Here is a 16,559-nt window from a genome sequence, read left to right on the forward strand (position 1 = left end):
CTCGCATCTGGCCCAAGCTCCAGGCACATGGTTACTGCCTGGCAGGCAATGGGCAGCACTTTCAGCGCCACCTCCCTTCCCCTTCCTCCACACACCCAGAGACAAAGGCCACGCAGCAATGACACCTCAGCCTCCCCTTGCTCCGCCCCAGCTCCCACTGGATGGTGCTGCCAGTGCAGCTTGGAGGCACTCCCGAGGGTCTTGAGCTGTGGGACTGCATGCTTTGCAGCCAGTGGGGCAGAGCCACGCTGGCTAGGAAGGGGCTGAGGGCCGGGGTGCTAGAACCTGCACCGTGGAGGGTCCAAGAACGCAGGGCACTGGGGCCCCTGTGGGCCCTGACAGCTGCAGGGAGGACGGACGAGCACAGTGCTCAGCAATGCCTGGCACTGCATGGGCAAGCACAGAATAACAGCCGGCTCAGGATGCAGAGACAGGCGGCCACAGCTGGCCACAAGCCGGGGCTGCAGGTGGCCCCAGGGATGAGCGTGCCCGGTGCACCCTGCCCCGGGGCCGGCCCTGCTCTGCGCCTCCAGCTTTGGCCAGCACTGCTGTCCCGCAAGGCACCTCCCACCAGCACCCTGAGGTCACTCACACAGGGAATGAGACCGCCCGTGCCAGTTGATCGCTACCAGCCTTTGCACACTGTCTCATTAAGGCTCCTTCCTGCCAATTAGAGCCTAGGCATCACCCGTCTGTGTTTGTGGCTTAGCTGGATCCAGGCTGCCAATTCCCACACTGATACCGGGCTTTGCTCCCTACGCTGTTTGCTGCCCCTCCCATGGGAGCCGGTTTCCTCTCAGCTCATCGGCTTGCAGTCGCCACAACAACTATTTTCCCTGGCACCTATATTTTGGCCACTGCCTCATCCCATCCTGCAAACAAAACTTCATCCTGCTAGAATGGAGAGCTGAATGCTTGCTTCCTGGTCAGGGTGCCCGAACACGGCCCCGGTCAGCTGTGAGGCACACAATGCTCACCTCTCCTTCATGCCTTCTCCAGCCTGACCTCCCCACAGCTGTTCTGCAGTGCTGCTCCCTCTCTTGCTTTGGCACATGGTGTCTCCGCGTGGCTGCTTGCACAGACATCATCACACCTTTCTCCAAAGGGATCCCTTGCTGTTATGACTCGGGTCAGCTTTGCTGGCTCAGCATGAGACTTGTCCACCTCAGCTTCACCTGGTAGGACAGACTTTGGTGGGGAATGGCTCCCACAAAGCGCGCCCTATTGAACAAAGCCATGTTCTTCCTTGCACAGACACACGCTTTTTTGCACCCGGTCCGTCCAGCACTTGGTGCAGACTCTCTGTTCAAGGGCATCCCATGGCCGGGGCCATGAGCAGCACCTGCTTTAGCCTCTGCCATGCTTCCTCCTGTTCGTCCCACCATTTGCATTGGCATTGCTTTCTTTAACAGTTTTGCTTCTGCACACCTTCGGATAAAAGCTCATGAGATGCTGGAGACCCAACAGCACTGCTCCCTTCTGCAGATCCGTAGGTGCCAGGATTTGGCTGACTCTTTCCACTCACTGCATGTCAGGAGACATGATGTCGCTGCAATGACTCTGCCTGGATAAGGAATGCAATGAGGACTGAGGCGTCTTCCCACCACCCAGCATCTCCCAGCCCTCCTGCCAGAAGCTGCTGCTCTGTGACAGCAGCAGCTACTGGGGCCCCGTAACAGCAGTGCACCAATGTGCCTAGATGTAATTTTAGGAGTGCCTCCTGCCCTTGGGGTCCACCACAGCGCTCTCTTAGCTAAACCTCACACCCAGTGATTCCTTCTCGGTAATGCATGGCTGAAGTGCCTGTTCCGCAGCCTTTGCCTGGGCTCAGACCAGTGCAGGGCATTAATCGTGTCCCTGGGCCCCCCTGTGCTCCTCTATGCCTCACTGCTGGGGCTCACTGCGTCCCCCCCCCCTCCAGCCTTGCCCACCAAATAACATGGGTTTCCCTCTGCCAGACACCTCTTTCAATGCTGAGAAACCACATCCTGGTGGCTTTCCCTCATGCTTTGCTTCTCCCGAGCAAACTGCTCTGCAGCCAGCCAGGCCTGCTTCACCCCTGCAACACCTGACAGGCAGTTGGCATCTCCCTAAATCTCCAGCCAACAACGGCCGCTTGCAAATGAGATTTCCAGCCCAGGTGACTCCTTTTTTAAAAAATGTTTTTGTTAAGCCACAAATGCATATGCATGAATTGCAACCTCACACTATTGCTAATGGCTGTAACCAAACTTTTCCCATGTATTTCAGCAACTTGCCAAAAGCAGCAAAACAGTGTAGACAGGTGTAGCAGAAGGACAATGCAGCACAGTACGGCCCAGCACAGCCACTGGTCTCTGCACTAAACGCCAACACTGCATGCGGCAGGAGGCTCCCAGTCCCCAAGTTTGCACCCCTTTTTGGCACAGCAGGACAAGGACCCCTTTGGCCACTCGTGACAGCACCCTAGTCGCTGATGAGTCGTGCTGCTGGCCTGGTGCCTGCGCTGCGATAGCCCCTGTTGCTGCCCTGGGACTGTCCCCACTGCCATGCTGTCCTTCCACCACCCAGTACAGCCAGCAGCCCCAGCCCTCGTCCTCCCCATGTCCTTGCCACGGGCGCCTCCTGCTTACCCACATGCCATCGCCTCTGTAGACCTCACGGAGCAACTGCTTGTTTCTGCTTGGTTGCATATACACACATGCAGATGCCACCCCAACAGTGACTCCATGCTGCGCTGCTGCACAGAACTGTCCAGCAGCCCCCAACCAGTGCCCCAGGCGCTGCAGCCTGGCGTTTGGGCCATGACCCGCTGGAGGCAGCAGTGGTCGCAGGCCAACAGGCCAGGCCCTTTCCTGTTGGGAAACCCTGCAGCACTGGCACTGCTCCGACATGTTCGTGCCGATCCCCTCGCTGCGGCAAGCCACAATCCTTTCGCCTTTGCACGAACACTCCCCAGTACTTCCTGGGCAACGCTTCTGTGGGAGCTGCAGTTGGTGCTCGGGCAGCCCCTCCGCCCGGCCGCGCTGCCAGAGGAGCCCTGCACTGCCGCGGACCCTGCGGGGGTCCTGCACCAGCACCGCCCTGCGGCGCCCTTCTGGCCAGTCCCGCGGTGCCAGTTCCTTAGGGCTGCCCCCATGCACTGTGCCACCAGGGTTCGGTCCCTCCTGCCAGGCCCACTGGGGACATGTCCCCCCTATGCCACGTCCCAGCAGCGCCGCATCCCTGCAGCACCGTGTCCCACCATGCCACAGGCTCCCAGGCCAGTGGGCCGCCCAGTGCCCAGGAGCCTGCCTGGATACTGGCAGCTCTCCAGACAACAAACTCCCACGCGCCATAAACATCTTGCCCAGGTGTTGCACACCCCTTCCTCCTCAGCGTGTGCCCCACCAGTCCAGCGCTGGGCGTGGAAGCACCGGGTAGCTGAAGGGTGCTGTCTGCAGGGGCAGCGCTCGCTAGCAGGCTGCACCGCGGCACTTTCTGGGGGCCAGCAGAGCACCCCAGTGCCGGCGGTGGGTCGGGCACAGTGCTCGGGTGGAGCGTGGTGATGAGCGCCCGGGGCCGCGGGAGCCGCCGAGGGTGTGGGGCTGAGTGACGGAGACAGGGCAGGGGCGTTTGGGTGGCGTTGGGCACATTTTGGGCAATACGGGCCCCACCTGCTCATCCAGGTCGGCAAACAGGTGGAGGGCGAGGTTGGGGAGAGCGAGGGGGGGTGGGGGGGGGCAGACGGGCCGGGCCGGAGGGCGCCTAGGTCTCCCTTCCCTCTCCGTCGGCGGGGGCAGAGCCGGGACAAGGGCCCGCAGCCCCCTCGCCGCCGAGCCCCGGCGGGGCGGAGCGGCCCCTCCGCACCGCCAGGGCCGGGGGCGCGGCCGCGGGAGCCGCGGGGCGGGCCGGGGCCGCGGCCGGGACCGGCACCTCCGACGGGGCGGGCCGCTGTGTCACCCCGGGGCAGGGAAGGGCCAGGTTTTAAATCTGCCGCCGGGCGGGCGGGGAGCAGCGGCAGGAGCAGCGGGGCCGCAAGCACCGGCCGCGCTGAAGCCGTCCCGCGACCGCCGGGGCAGGTAGGCGGCAGCCGCGGGGCCGGGGTCCGCGGGGTCCGCAGGGACCGGGGCCGGGGCCGGGGTGGTGTGTGAGGCAGGCAACCCCGAGCGCCGCTGCCGGACAGATGCTGGACCCCGAGCCCTGCTCCGGCTCCAGTGTGGGGGCGAGTACGGCTCCCAGAGAGACACCGAGGGGCAGGGGGCCTCGGGAGGGAGGGGCTGGTGCTGAGGGAGAGGCAGGCGCAGGGCACGGGTGACCCCTGCAAGCAGGGTAGGAGCCCAGGCTGCAGATCCTGCAGCAGCGGAGGAGCAGCCTCTGAACGGGGACAGGCAGCAGGAGCCCGGCTGCAACCGTTCATCGCATCTCCTGCACTGCCGTCTTGCTCAGCGCTGCTGCCCCACACACACTGCCTCCCCCAAGCACCACAGCCTCCCTCCCTGCCCCACCACCGCTCTGCCACCACCCCAGCAAACACCACTGCTCTCTGTCCCCCTGTTAGCCTCCTCCCCCAGAGGCCTTGCGGCCACCCCACAGGCACCCTCTCAGTCCCCATGCTCCCACCCGGAGCATGGTTGCTGCCAGCCATCCCCAGCAGATCCCCCCCTCCTTGCCCAGGAGCCGTGCCCTGCTCCACTCTGCTTGAAAAGCCTGTCCCTGCCCCCAGTGTCCCTCCCTGCATGGCCCCAGCAGCACCTCCCTCGCCCCGTCCCCATGAGCCTCTCGCTCTCACCATGTCACGCCTGTCTGTGCCGTGTGCCAGCTGCAGATGTGCCAGTGCCTGGTGAGAACGGGGGGGGACGCAGGAGTGTGCAGGCAGCCGTATTTGGGAAAGCATGCTTATGTGCAGGGCGTATGAGGAAGAACCTCTTGCTGTGTGACTCATGGGTGGAATGAAGGTATGTGCACAGGCTGCGAGCGGTCCCGTTCAGGTGGGTGTGAAGGGGATGTGCACGCGCACGTTGCTGTCTGGGGCCTGCTGCTCATGCAAATGCGAACACACTTCATGACGCAGCCAGCCACGAAAAGCGCGGCACAGCGATTACCCTTCCCAGAAAGAGCAGCCCATGTCTGAAACAGACTGTGGCCTCAGGGAGCGTGGCAGGTGCCAGCGCCTGAATCTCAGCCAGGAAGTTCCTCACGCAGGGAAAGTCAGTTACTAAAAGTTTCCATGGGGCTGACGCCTTCTGATTAAAGGCAGAAGGATCCTTTCTCTGCCTGTACACCTGCAGCCTCCTCACATTGCCAGCCAGCCCCACAGCGCTGCCCGCTCTGGGGCGAGCAGCCGCCGGCTCTGGGGGCTTCCTGGCCCTCTCTGTGGAGGGAGAGGGCAGGTGATGGTCTCCTTGCAGCAGTTCTTGCTCTGAGCCCCACTGCACCCATGTGAGGGGAGCTACGAGCCCTTTCCTCACCGTGCCCTGCTCCTGATGGGGCTACGAGAGCTGGAGCTGCCGAGACCAACCTTGGGGGCTCCTGCCCCCAGCGCACAGCCCTGCAGGGAGTCCGGGCTTCAAGTTGCTGCCCTGTCACAGCTGGGAGAGCCCACATCTCTGCACATGGCTACCAGCGGCCAGCAGGGTCAGCGACATGCCCTGGGCAAGGGGGTTTCCCTAGCACAAGCTGACCGACCTGAGCAATCTCTCGGGAGTGCTCTGTGCAGGGCAGCATGCCCCTGTGCCTGAGCATGGCTGGGCTTATCCCGGCTCCTCCCAGTGCAGCTCTGCCTGCCCTGTCCAGCCCCTGCAGGCGGGCCCGGTCCTGAGGCCAGTGCAGACAGAGCCTGCAGCAGTGCCACCAGACCGCTGCGTGCTTGCAGCAGAGCCTGCAGCCACAGGGAGCCAGGCACACAGCTGCTCAGCCACCAGCACGGGTCCGCACACCCAGCAGGAGCCTGCAGGCCAGGGCCAGGCGGCTCCGCAAGGCGGGTGGCTTCCTCCCTCCTCGCGCAGGCACTGTGGCAGGGGATGGAGCTGCTGACCCACTCCCAGCCAGCAAAACAGCCCTCCCTTGCCTTTCTGCAGGGAGATAGCCCAAATCCTGACTCCTTGTTCCCCCCGCCCCATGCCCAGTGGGAGTCCTTCTTGCCGCAGGAGCAGGGGTCAGGGCTACGGGCTCCCAGCCTACCTCCGTCCCTGCCTCTTGGCGCCAGACAGCGACAGGCAATCATGAACTTGCAAACATGGGCAGCATTGCCCGGGCAGATCCAAGTCCACACAGCGGTGCCTGTGCTGGTACAACAGGGCAGACAGAGCTGGTGCTTGTCGGGACCTTTCCCCTGGAGATGAGCAAGGCTGGGTCCAGGCACCACCTGAGCCAGCAGACAAGCCTTTGGCCCTGGGCAGCATGGCAGAGTGTGGGGATGCACTGGAGCGGCACACATGGGGACAGAGCTGGATGTGCAGAGCCCTGTGCTGCACCACTGATGGCATGCGGCAAACTCCCACAGCACCATGCCAGCCCTGTGCTGTACATTATCTGCTGCTTCCTGATGTGTTTATGCAGGTGGCACAGGCAAAACATGGGTTTGTGAACAAAGGGCAGGATCTGCTCCTCTGTGCTCCAGTTAAGGCCCCAGGAATGCTGCAGAGCCGCAAGACATGGCCAGTTTTCATGATCCTGCTCAGTAAGGTTGGAGCAGCAAAGTCTGCGTGGTACCAGTTCTCCCTGGGGGCTGCCTGGACAGGGCTTTTCCCAGCTCCCGCATGTCAAAGCGCAAAGCTGCCATGCCCCAGAACACATCTGGAGCCGTGTTCCCGGGCTGCAGCCAGATGCTGGACTTGCGTGATGCTTGCTCCTGGCCAGTGGTCAGCACCTCCACCCAGCCAACCTAGCTGCAGGGGGTTTTGCAAGGAGGTCTCCTAGGCTTGCTGCCATACTTGTGCTCAGGCTCTTCCTCAGCAGCCCAGTGGTCCCTGGGGCCACTCCAGCCCTAACGTACCCACCTGCCTGTGCACCGGCAGGAAGCAGTGCTGAGGGCTCAGCTTTAAGTGATGGGAGCCACAAGGGGACAAAGGAGTCACCTCTGCTGCCCCAGTGCAGCAGGGCCAGCCCCTTCTCTCCTCAACCCCATGCTAACATGAAATCAGCTCCCAGGTCTCCTTAGCCCTGCTCTAACCCTGCAGCCTCCTGCTGCAGCACTGGCTTCAAGCGCAGCACTGAAGCTGCAGGGCACAGATGACACTGCTGTGCAAAGTTGAGGACAGGGAGGCCCCCTGCATAGCGGCATGCACCTCAATTATAGCCAAGTGGTTGTGACTAAGCCATAGCTCACCCGCCCTCTGCACAGACCATGCTCAGCCACAAATGCCCTCCAGCCTTCGGGTTTGCACTGCCCAGCACTTGCTAGCCTAATATTTTTTGCTGGCACCATTACTTGTTGTATAACGGCTGTATTGTGGTTGATCCCAGAGTGTCCAGGAGCTGTTTGAACATGAGTGCAGACAGGTTTCTGTGCTACTAGTCTGGCCTGCAGCATCTACTCGCTTTTCCTTTGGCTGCTTGCTTTGTCCTGCTCCCTCTTGCCCCTCTTCCCATGCTTTCTGAGCAATGCAAGGAGAGCAGGTACCTCAGTTCAAGTGCAGCTGTGGGTACTAGGCAAAGGACCTTTGGGGCTGCTTCTGGGGACTCACCTGCTCCACTCTCTACTGCCAGGCCCTCCCTGACTGATGTCACTGTAGGGAAGGATGCCAGGGGAGTCTGGTCCCATGAGCTGACAGCCTCTCCCTGACAGAGGGCAGCAGACTTTTTGCGCTCACTCAGGAGTTGCTCATCCCTGTGCCAGTGTCAGCAGCAGCCCAATTGCTATGATGGTCACAGAGCACTGGAACAGGTTTCCCAGAGAGGTTGTGGAGTCTCCTTCCTCTGAGACATTTGAAAGCCACCTAGAAGCGATCCTGTGCAATGTGCTCTAGGTGATCCTGCTTGAGCAAGGGAGGGTTGGATTAGATGATCTCCAGAGGTCCCTGCCAATGTCAATCATTCCATGATTCTGTGACTAAGCACAGGTAGCCACTGTGGAGCGCTGCTCTTGCCTGATGTTTTGCCCACTGCACAAACTCCCATGCAGGTCTATGAAGCACCACACAATGCTTTTATACCAAATGCATGCAACAGCTCATGGAGACTTTACTTCTCACAAGAGCCAGGCCTGCCTCGGTGTGCACAGAGCCACATGCAGTCCTGGCTGCACTGCTGCAATGTGAGCAGAGAGGCATGCTCAGCGAGGGCTGCTGCAAGCACCTGGCTCCTCTTTGGCCATAACAGCATGAGGAGGTATGCACAGGAGGCAGGTCAGACCCTATGGCCAGCAGACAGAATCACAGAATGGTTGAGGTTGGAAGGGACCTCTGGAGATCATCTAGTCCAAATCCCCTGCTCAAGAAGAGTCACCTACAGCACATTGCACAGGATCGCATCCAGGCAAGTTTTGAATATCTCCAGAGAAGGAGACTCCACAGCGTCTCCAGGCAACCTGTTCCAGTGCTCTGTCACTCTCACAGTAAAGAAATTCCTCCTCATATTTAGGCATAATTTCCTATGGTTCACTTGTGTCTGTTGCCTCTTCTCCTGTCATTTGGCACCACTGAAAAGAGTCCAGCCCCATCCTCTTGACATCCTCCCTTAAGGTATTTGTAGATGTTGATAAGATCTCCCCTCAGTCTTCTCTTCTCTGGGCTAAACAGGCCCAGCTCTTGCAGCCTTTCCTCATAGGACAGATGCTCCAGCCCTCTGATCATCTTTGTAGCCCCACACTAGACTCGTTCCAGTAGCGCCACATCTCTTTTGTCCTGGGGAGCCCAGAACTGGACACAGTGCTCCAGATGTGGCCTCACCAGAGCTGAGGAGAGGGGCAGGATCACCTCCCTCGACCTGCTGGCAACACTCTTCCCAATGCACCCAAGGATACCATTGGCCTTCCTGGCCACAAGGGCACATTGCTGGCTCATGACTCTGTCATGGTCCTTTTTATCAGCTCCCTACCCTACTGCCTCACATTGCCCCTGCCCAAGGTGCAGACCTCCCTGCAGGTGCTCTGGGATGTGACACAGCAGGCATGTTCCCTTGGGTGCTTCTGCTCTGGTCTCTCCTGCATGCTGAGATCTCCCAGAGCCTCTGGCCAGGACAGCCTCCATGATCCCATCAGGTCAGGCTCAGACAGCAGCTGGTGCCTACCTCTGGCAGGTCTGGGTCAGCATGACAGACCTGAGGATAGACACATTGGCCTAGCTCAGCTTCTGCCTATTACTTCCTCCTGTCTGAGAGGTATTTCTGTTTCTTTTTCCCCCATATTTCACAGGTAAAACATAGAAAAATTGACTTCCCACTGAACTTTGCCATTCTCTTCCCTCTCTGCAGTGACTCTTTCTGGGGCCCAGTAGCCTTCCACAGGGCAGTGAGGAAAGAAGGCAGCTGTTGAAGGTACATGCTTAGCAGTGAGGCAGGAGGATGGCGAGCAAGCCAGCAGTGAATGGTCATGCTGCCCCCATTGCTCACCATGAAGATATGCCAGGAGCAAACCACTTCTGCCAAGACATACTGACTTGCAAACAGAAACAAGCAACTGAGAGGGATGTGACAGGGATGGACACTGCCAGTGAGCCCCTGGAAGTGGCTGGCAGCATTGCTGGAGTGTATGTAGAGGCTTCAAAGAAGATAATGAGCTTTTATGATGCCACCAGGGAGCATCTTCTGGGTTTGGATCCAGCACTGTGTCTCCTTGAGGCCCAGGCAGCCACTGGCTTCATCACTGACCCTGTGAAGAACAGGCATGTGTCTGTAGCAGAAGCTGTGAACCTGGGGTTAGTGGGGTTGGAACTGAAAGAGAGGCTGCTCTCTGCAGAAAAAGCTGCCACTGGCTTCATGGACCCTTATACAGAACAGAAAATCTCCCTGTACCAGGCGATCCAGAAGGACCTAGTTGGGAGAGAGCAAGGCATCCGGCTGCTAGAGGCCCAGATTGCAACTGGAGGCATCATTGATCCAACCACTGGCCATCGGGTCCCAGTAGATGTTGCCTGTGAGAGGGGATATTTAGATGAAGAGATGAGTCAGCTCCTCTCTGACCCCAGCAATGAGGACAGCAAAGGGTTCCTTGACCCCAGCACTATGGAGAGAGTCACCTATCTGGAGCTTATAAAGAAGTGTGTTACTGATCCGGCCTCAGGCTTCCTCCTCTTGCCCCTGAAAATCACATTCCAGGGGTTGGGAGGAAGGGTGAGTAGCAGAGAGCTGCTGGACTTTGGCATCATCAGCACTGATGTGTTCAGAGGTCTTGAGGAGGGGAGAGTTTCTGTCCAGGAGGTAGCAGAGAATGAGTCTGTTCAGCAGTTCCTACATGGGACAAGGAGCATAGCTGGTGTTGTTGTTCTGCCTTCCAGTGAGCGGAAAAGCCTTTACCAAGCACTGAGAGAACATCTCCTTGTGCCTGGTGCTGCTCTGATGCTCCTACAAGTCCAGGCCTCCACTGGCAGCCTGACAGACCCCATAAAGAACAAAATCTTCTCAGTTGATGAGGCTGTCAAGACTGGTCTCGTCGGCCCAGAGCTTTATGAGAAACTGTCTTCAGCTGAGAGAGCCATCACTGGGTACAGGGACCCCTACACTGGGGAAATGCTCTCTCTGTTCCAAGCCATCAGGAAGGGCTTCATCCCCAGGAATCATGGCATTTGCATTCTGGAGGCTCAGATAGCCACGGGAGGTATCATTGCTCCAGGCAGGCACCTTCGTGTCCCCACAGACACAGCTTGCAAGTGGGGCTACCTGGACGAGGCCACAAGGCAGTTCCTTTCTAGTCCTACCGATGACATGAAAGGGTTCTTCGACCCTAGCTCCAAGGAGAAGCTGATCTATGCAGAGCTGCTGAAGAGATGTGTCACTGATCCAGACACAGGGCTCCTCCTGCTGCCCCTTTGTGGAGACAGGGGAGAGGAGTCCAATGGAAACCACTTCTTCATTGACCACAGGACCCAAACAGCTCTAGAAAGCACAAAGGTACCCATTGCTTTAGGTAAATTCAAGGGAAAGCCAGTTTCTCTCTGGAAACTCCTCTTCTCAGACTACATGCCAAGTGAGCAAAGAGCCACTCTCACCCAGCAGTACTGTGCAGGAGAACTCTCCATGCAAGAACTGGCTAAGATGGTCAGTGCCACTATTGAAGAGATGACTTCCTCTGCTAATGTCACCTTTGAAGGCCTGAGGGACAGGGTTACAGCTGACCAGCTCCTGAGCTCTGAAATTATCAACAAAGATTTATTTAAGAAACTGAAGCAGGGAGAAACATCAGTCAAAGAAGTTGTCAGAATGGACACAGTCAAGAAATATCTGGAAGGAACGGGCAGCATCAGTGGGCTACTGCTTCCTGACTCCCAGGAGAAAATCAGCATCTACCAGGCAAAGAGGAAAGGGCTTTTAAGGCCAGGGACATCACTGATCCTACTGGAGGCACAGGCTGCCACTGGATTTATCATTGATCCAGCTGCCAACAAAAGGTATTCTGTGGATGAGGCTTTAAGAGCAAATGTTATTGGCCCAGATGTTTATGACAAGCTACTGACTGCAGAGAAATCAGTCACTGGCTACAGAGATCCTTACTCAGGGAACAAGATTTCCCTCTTCCAGGCCATGAAAAAAGAGTTCATCGTGAAAGAGCATGCTGTTCGTCTGCTTGAGGCCCAGATTGCCACTGGCGGCATCATCGACCCTGTTAACAGCCACCGTATCCCTGTGGAGGTGGCCTACAAGCGGGGCTACTTTGACAAGAAGATTAACTTGATCCTTTCTGACCCCAGTGATGACACAAAAGGCTTCTTTGACCCCAACACACATGAGAACCTCACATACCTGCAGCTGAAGGAGAAGTGCATCACGGAGCCATCTACTGGGCTCTGTCTCCTCCCTCTGAACAGCAAGAAGCATCAGTTCATTGATGAAGTCACCAAACAGGTGTTTGGGAACTCCTGGCTGCATGTCAGGTTTGGGCGGTTACAAGGCAAGAGAGTTTCTGTGTGGGACTTGCTGAACTCTGAGTACTTCAGTGAGGGGAGGCGTCGAGAAATATTCAATCACTACCAGCTGAGAAAGCTCACATTGGAGCAAATCAGGATCCTGTTAGAGGAGGAAATGAAAAAATGGGCTCCCATCAAATTTCCAGCCATGAGAGGCAGCGTCAGTGCTTATCACCTGATGGAAACAGGTGTCATTGACAGGGGCCTGTTTGAGAAGGTGTTGGAGGGCTCCATCACACCAGAGGAAATCCTGCACATGGACTCTGTCAGAAAGTATCTCTATGGCTCTGGCAGCATTGGTGGGATTGTACTCCAGCCGTCAAACCAACGGATAAGCATTTATGAGGCCATGAAACAGAACCTGATGGTGCCAGGAATAGCCTTGCCATTGTTGGAGGCCCAGGCTGCCACAGGCTTCATCATTGACCCAGTGAACAACCAGAAACTCTGTGTAGATGATGCCATAAAAGAGGGAATAATCGGACCAGAAGTCCATGAGAAGCTGCAGCATGCAGAAGGGGCTGTAACAGGCTATAAAGATCCTTTTACAGGCAAGAAAATACCCCTCTTCCAGGCTATGAAGAAGGGCCTGATTGCTGACAAACAGGCTTTGCAGTTAATGGAGGTGCAAATGGCTACAGGAGGTATCATTGACCCAAAATGTGGCCATTATATTCCCATAGAATTTGCTCAGAAACGGGGCTGCTTGGATGAGGACACAAGCAAGGCCCTTTCTAAACCCAGTGACAACAACAGAGCCTTCTGCCTCCCAGACAGCAAAGAAACTGTGACCTATGCTGAGCTAATTGAGCTCTGCCAGAAGGATGAGACCTCTGGCTTCCACTTGCTGCCTCTGCCACAAACAGCTGTTCCTGTTTACACTGATGAGCAAATCCAACAGCTTTTCAAGGAAACCTTGGTGAACAAAAAAGGGGTCTCCCTCTGGGAACTGATTCACTCTGCATATTTCACTGAGGAGCAGAGGAGTGGCTTTGTGGAGAAGTACCAGTCTAAGGAAATGTCTCTAGAGCAGCTGGTTGCCCTTGTCCTTAAACTCGTTAGAGAAATGGAAATGAAAGCCCACACCCACATCACCTTGGAAGGTTTGCGGGGCCACGTCCCTGCTGTCTGGCTGCTAGATGCTGGCATCATTACTGAGAAGATGTTTGAAGAACTGGTTCACGGCATAAGCACTCCTGAGGAAGTGTCTGCAATGGGGAATGTGAGGAGATACTTGCAGGGCACAGGCAACATTGCTGGGGTATTCATACAGGCATCCAAAAAGAAGATGAGCTTTTACCATGCTGTGAAAAACAATTTCCTCCTCCCTGGGGTAGCACTGAGGCTACTAGAAGCTCAAGCAGCCACAGGATACTTAACTGACCCAGCAACAAACCAGAAACTCAGTGTGAGGGATGCTATCAAAGCCACAATTGTTGGTGAAGAGCTCACTGAGAAACTCCTTCTAGCAGAGAGGGCGGTGACTGGCTACACAGACCCCTACACAGGGAGCTCCATCTCCATATGCCAAGCACTCAGGAAAGAACTAATCCCCCTGGGGGATGCTATTCCCTTGCTAGAAGCCCAGCTGGCTACAGGAGGGGTCATTGATCCCATTCACCACCACCACCTTCCACTCCAGGCTGCCTACAGATATGGTTTCTATGATGAGGACCTGAACCAAATACTTTCTCAGCTCAATGACAGCACCAAAATCTTTTTTGATCCAAACACAAAGGAGAATGTGACCTATCAGCAGCTGAAGGACAGATGCATTCCTGATGCTGAGACAGGCCTCTGGCTCCTACCTCTGTCAGAAAATGCAGTATTCTGTGTAGATGAACAAACAGTGGAGGTGCTGAAATCTGTGACTGTCTGTGTCAACATAGGGCGGTTTAAAGGACAAACAGTGTCAATCTGGGACCTTCTCAACTCTGAATACATCTCAGACTGCAAGAGAAGAGAGCTAGTGCAAAAATACAAAAATGAGAATACTGAAGTTTTGCATGAAATAATAACAATTGTCACCACAATTATCAAAGAGACTGAGACACAAGGCAAGAAGTTTGCATTTAAGGGCCTGAGAAAAAGAGTATCTGCCAGTGACCTCTTCCAGTCTCACCTGATAGATAAAAAAACACTTGATGAGCTCAACCAGGGAAAGAAAACAGTCAAAGAAGTCACTGAAATGGACTCTGTCCGCAGGTACCTGGAGGGTAGCAATTTCATAGCAGGAGTCCTTATACAGCCAAGCAATGAGAAGATGAGCATCTACCAGGCCATGAGGAAGGGCATCCTGAGGCCAGGGACAGCACTGGTGTTGCTGGAGGCACAGGCTGCCACCGGCTTCATCATTGACCCAGAGGAAAACAGGAAGTTTTCTGTGGAGGAAGCATTAACTTCAGGTCTAATTGGAGGAGAGATTTTTGAAAAACTGCTCTGTGCAGAAAGAGCTGTGACTGGGTACACAGACCCATACACAAAAGCCCCAATGTCTCTTTTTGAAGCCATGAACCAAGGACTGATTGTGAAGAGCCATGGCATCCGCCTGCTTGAGGCCCAGATTGCCACTGGTGGCATCATTGACCCTGTGCACAGCCACCGCGTCCCCGTGGAGGTGGCCTACCAGCGTGGCTACTTCAACCAGGAGATAAGCCAGATCCTCTCTGACCCCACAGATGACACCAAGGGCTTCTTTGACCCCAACACACATGAGAACCTCACCTACATGCAGCTTCTGGAGAGATGTGTCCAAGACTCAGAGACTGGGTTGTACATGCTCCAAGTTGTAAAGGAGGGGGGAAAGTACTTCTACATTGATGAGTCAACAAAACAGTTCTTACAATCAAAGCCTGTCAAAGTGAAAGTTGGAAAGTTTAAGGACCAGACAGTTTCCATCTGGGAGATTCTCTGTTCTCATTACATCACTGAGCAGGAAAAAAAAGACTTAGTAAAGCAATATAAATACAAGACTCTAACACTGGAAGACCTTATAGCCTTTATCCTCAAAATAATCGAGGATACAGAGCAAAGAACAGAAGCCTTCAAGGTTAAAGGCCTTCGAGAGGACGTGTCAATATCAGAACTGTTTAACTCTGAGATACTTGACAAGAAAACTCTGGATCAGCTGCAGGCAGGAAGTCTTACACTCAACAGCCTCACAAAGATGGACAATGTCACAAAGTATCTGGATGGCACAGGATGTATCGCTGGCATTTTGCTCCCATCACGGAAAGAGAAGATGAGCATCTACCAGGCCCTGAAAAGGGGCCTCCTCACAGAGCAATGTGCACTGGGGCTGCTGGAGGCACAGGCTGCCACTGGTTTTCTCATTGACCCACTGAAAAATAAGAAGCTCTCTGTAGATGATGCCATCTCATCTGGGCTGGTGGGCAGCGAGTTACATGAGAAGCTCCTGTTAGCAGAGAAAGCTGTAACAGGATATACAGATCCATACACAGGAAAAAAAATATCCCTCTTCCAGGCTGTAAGAGAAAAGGTAACAACCAAGGAGCATGGTATCCACTTGCTTGAGGCCCAGATTGCCACAGGGGGCATCATTGACCCTGTGCACAGCCACCGTGTTCCTGTGGAAGTGGCCTACCGGAGAGGCTACTTAGATGAAGACATGTTTCTCCTAATTTCTGACCCAGATCATGGCAGCAAAGGATTTATAGATCCAAATACTCACGAAAAAATGAGTTACAGTCAGCTCCTGCAGAGATGTTCCAGAGACAGACAAACTGGATTCTACTTACTGCAAGTCATGGAAAAAGAAGAGGACTATTTCTACATAGACGAGGTCACAAAAAATATACTATTATCTACAATGGTACAAGTGCCTGTTGGAAAATACAAAGGGCATATGTTATCACTGTGGGAACTCCTCTGTTCTGAATACATCACAGAGGAGAAGAGAAAAGAACTGGTGAAACAATATAAACATGACTCCCATAACATTCTACAACAAATCATTGATACAATATTAAATATCATTAAAGAAAAAGAGGAGAGACGAGGCGATGTATGGTTCCAAGGTATCAGACAACAAATAACAGCATCAGAACTTCTCAGTGCACAAATAATTACAAAAGAAACAATGGAAAAACTACAGGAGGGAAAGGAGACAGTACAACAAATAGCTGAAATAGATAGTGTAAGAAAATATCTTGAAGGAACTGGGTGCATCGCTGGAGTGCTGGTGCCGTCCAAGGCTGACCCTGCCATGGTGGAGAAGATGAGCATCTACCAGGCCATGTGGAAGGGCATCCTGCGGCAGGGCACGGCCCTGGTGCTGCTGGAGGCGCAGGCTGCCACGGGCTTCGTCATTGACCCGCTCAAGAACGAGAAGCTCTCCGTGGACAAAGCCGTCTCCTCGGGGCTGGTGGGCAGCGAGCTTCATAAAAAACTTCTCTGCGCAGAGCGAGCCGTGACAGGCTACATGGACCCAGCTACAGGAAAAAAAATATCCCTCTTCCAGGCCATGAAGAAGGAGCTCATCGTCAAGGAGCACGGCATCCGCCTGCTCGAGGCCCAGAT

The sequence above is a fragment of the Rhea pennata genome, chromosome 2 (genome assembly GCF_028389875.1).
Source record: "Rhea pennata isolate bPtePen1 chromosome 2, bPtePen1.pri, whole genome shotgun sequence".
Classification (NCBI taxonomy): Eukaryota; Metazoa; Chordata; class Aves; order Rheiformes; family Rheidae; genus Rhea; species Rhea pennata.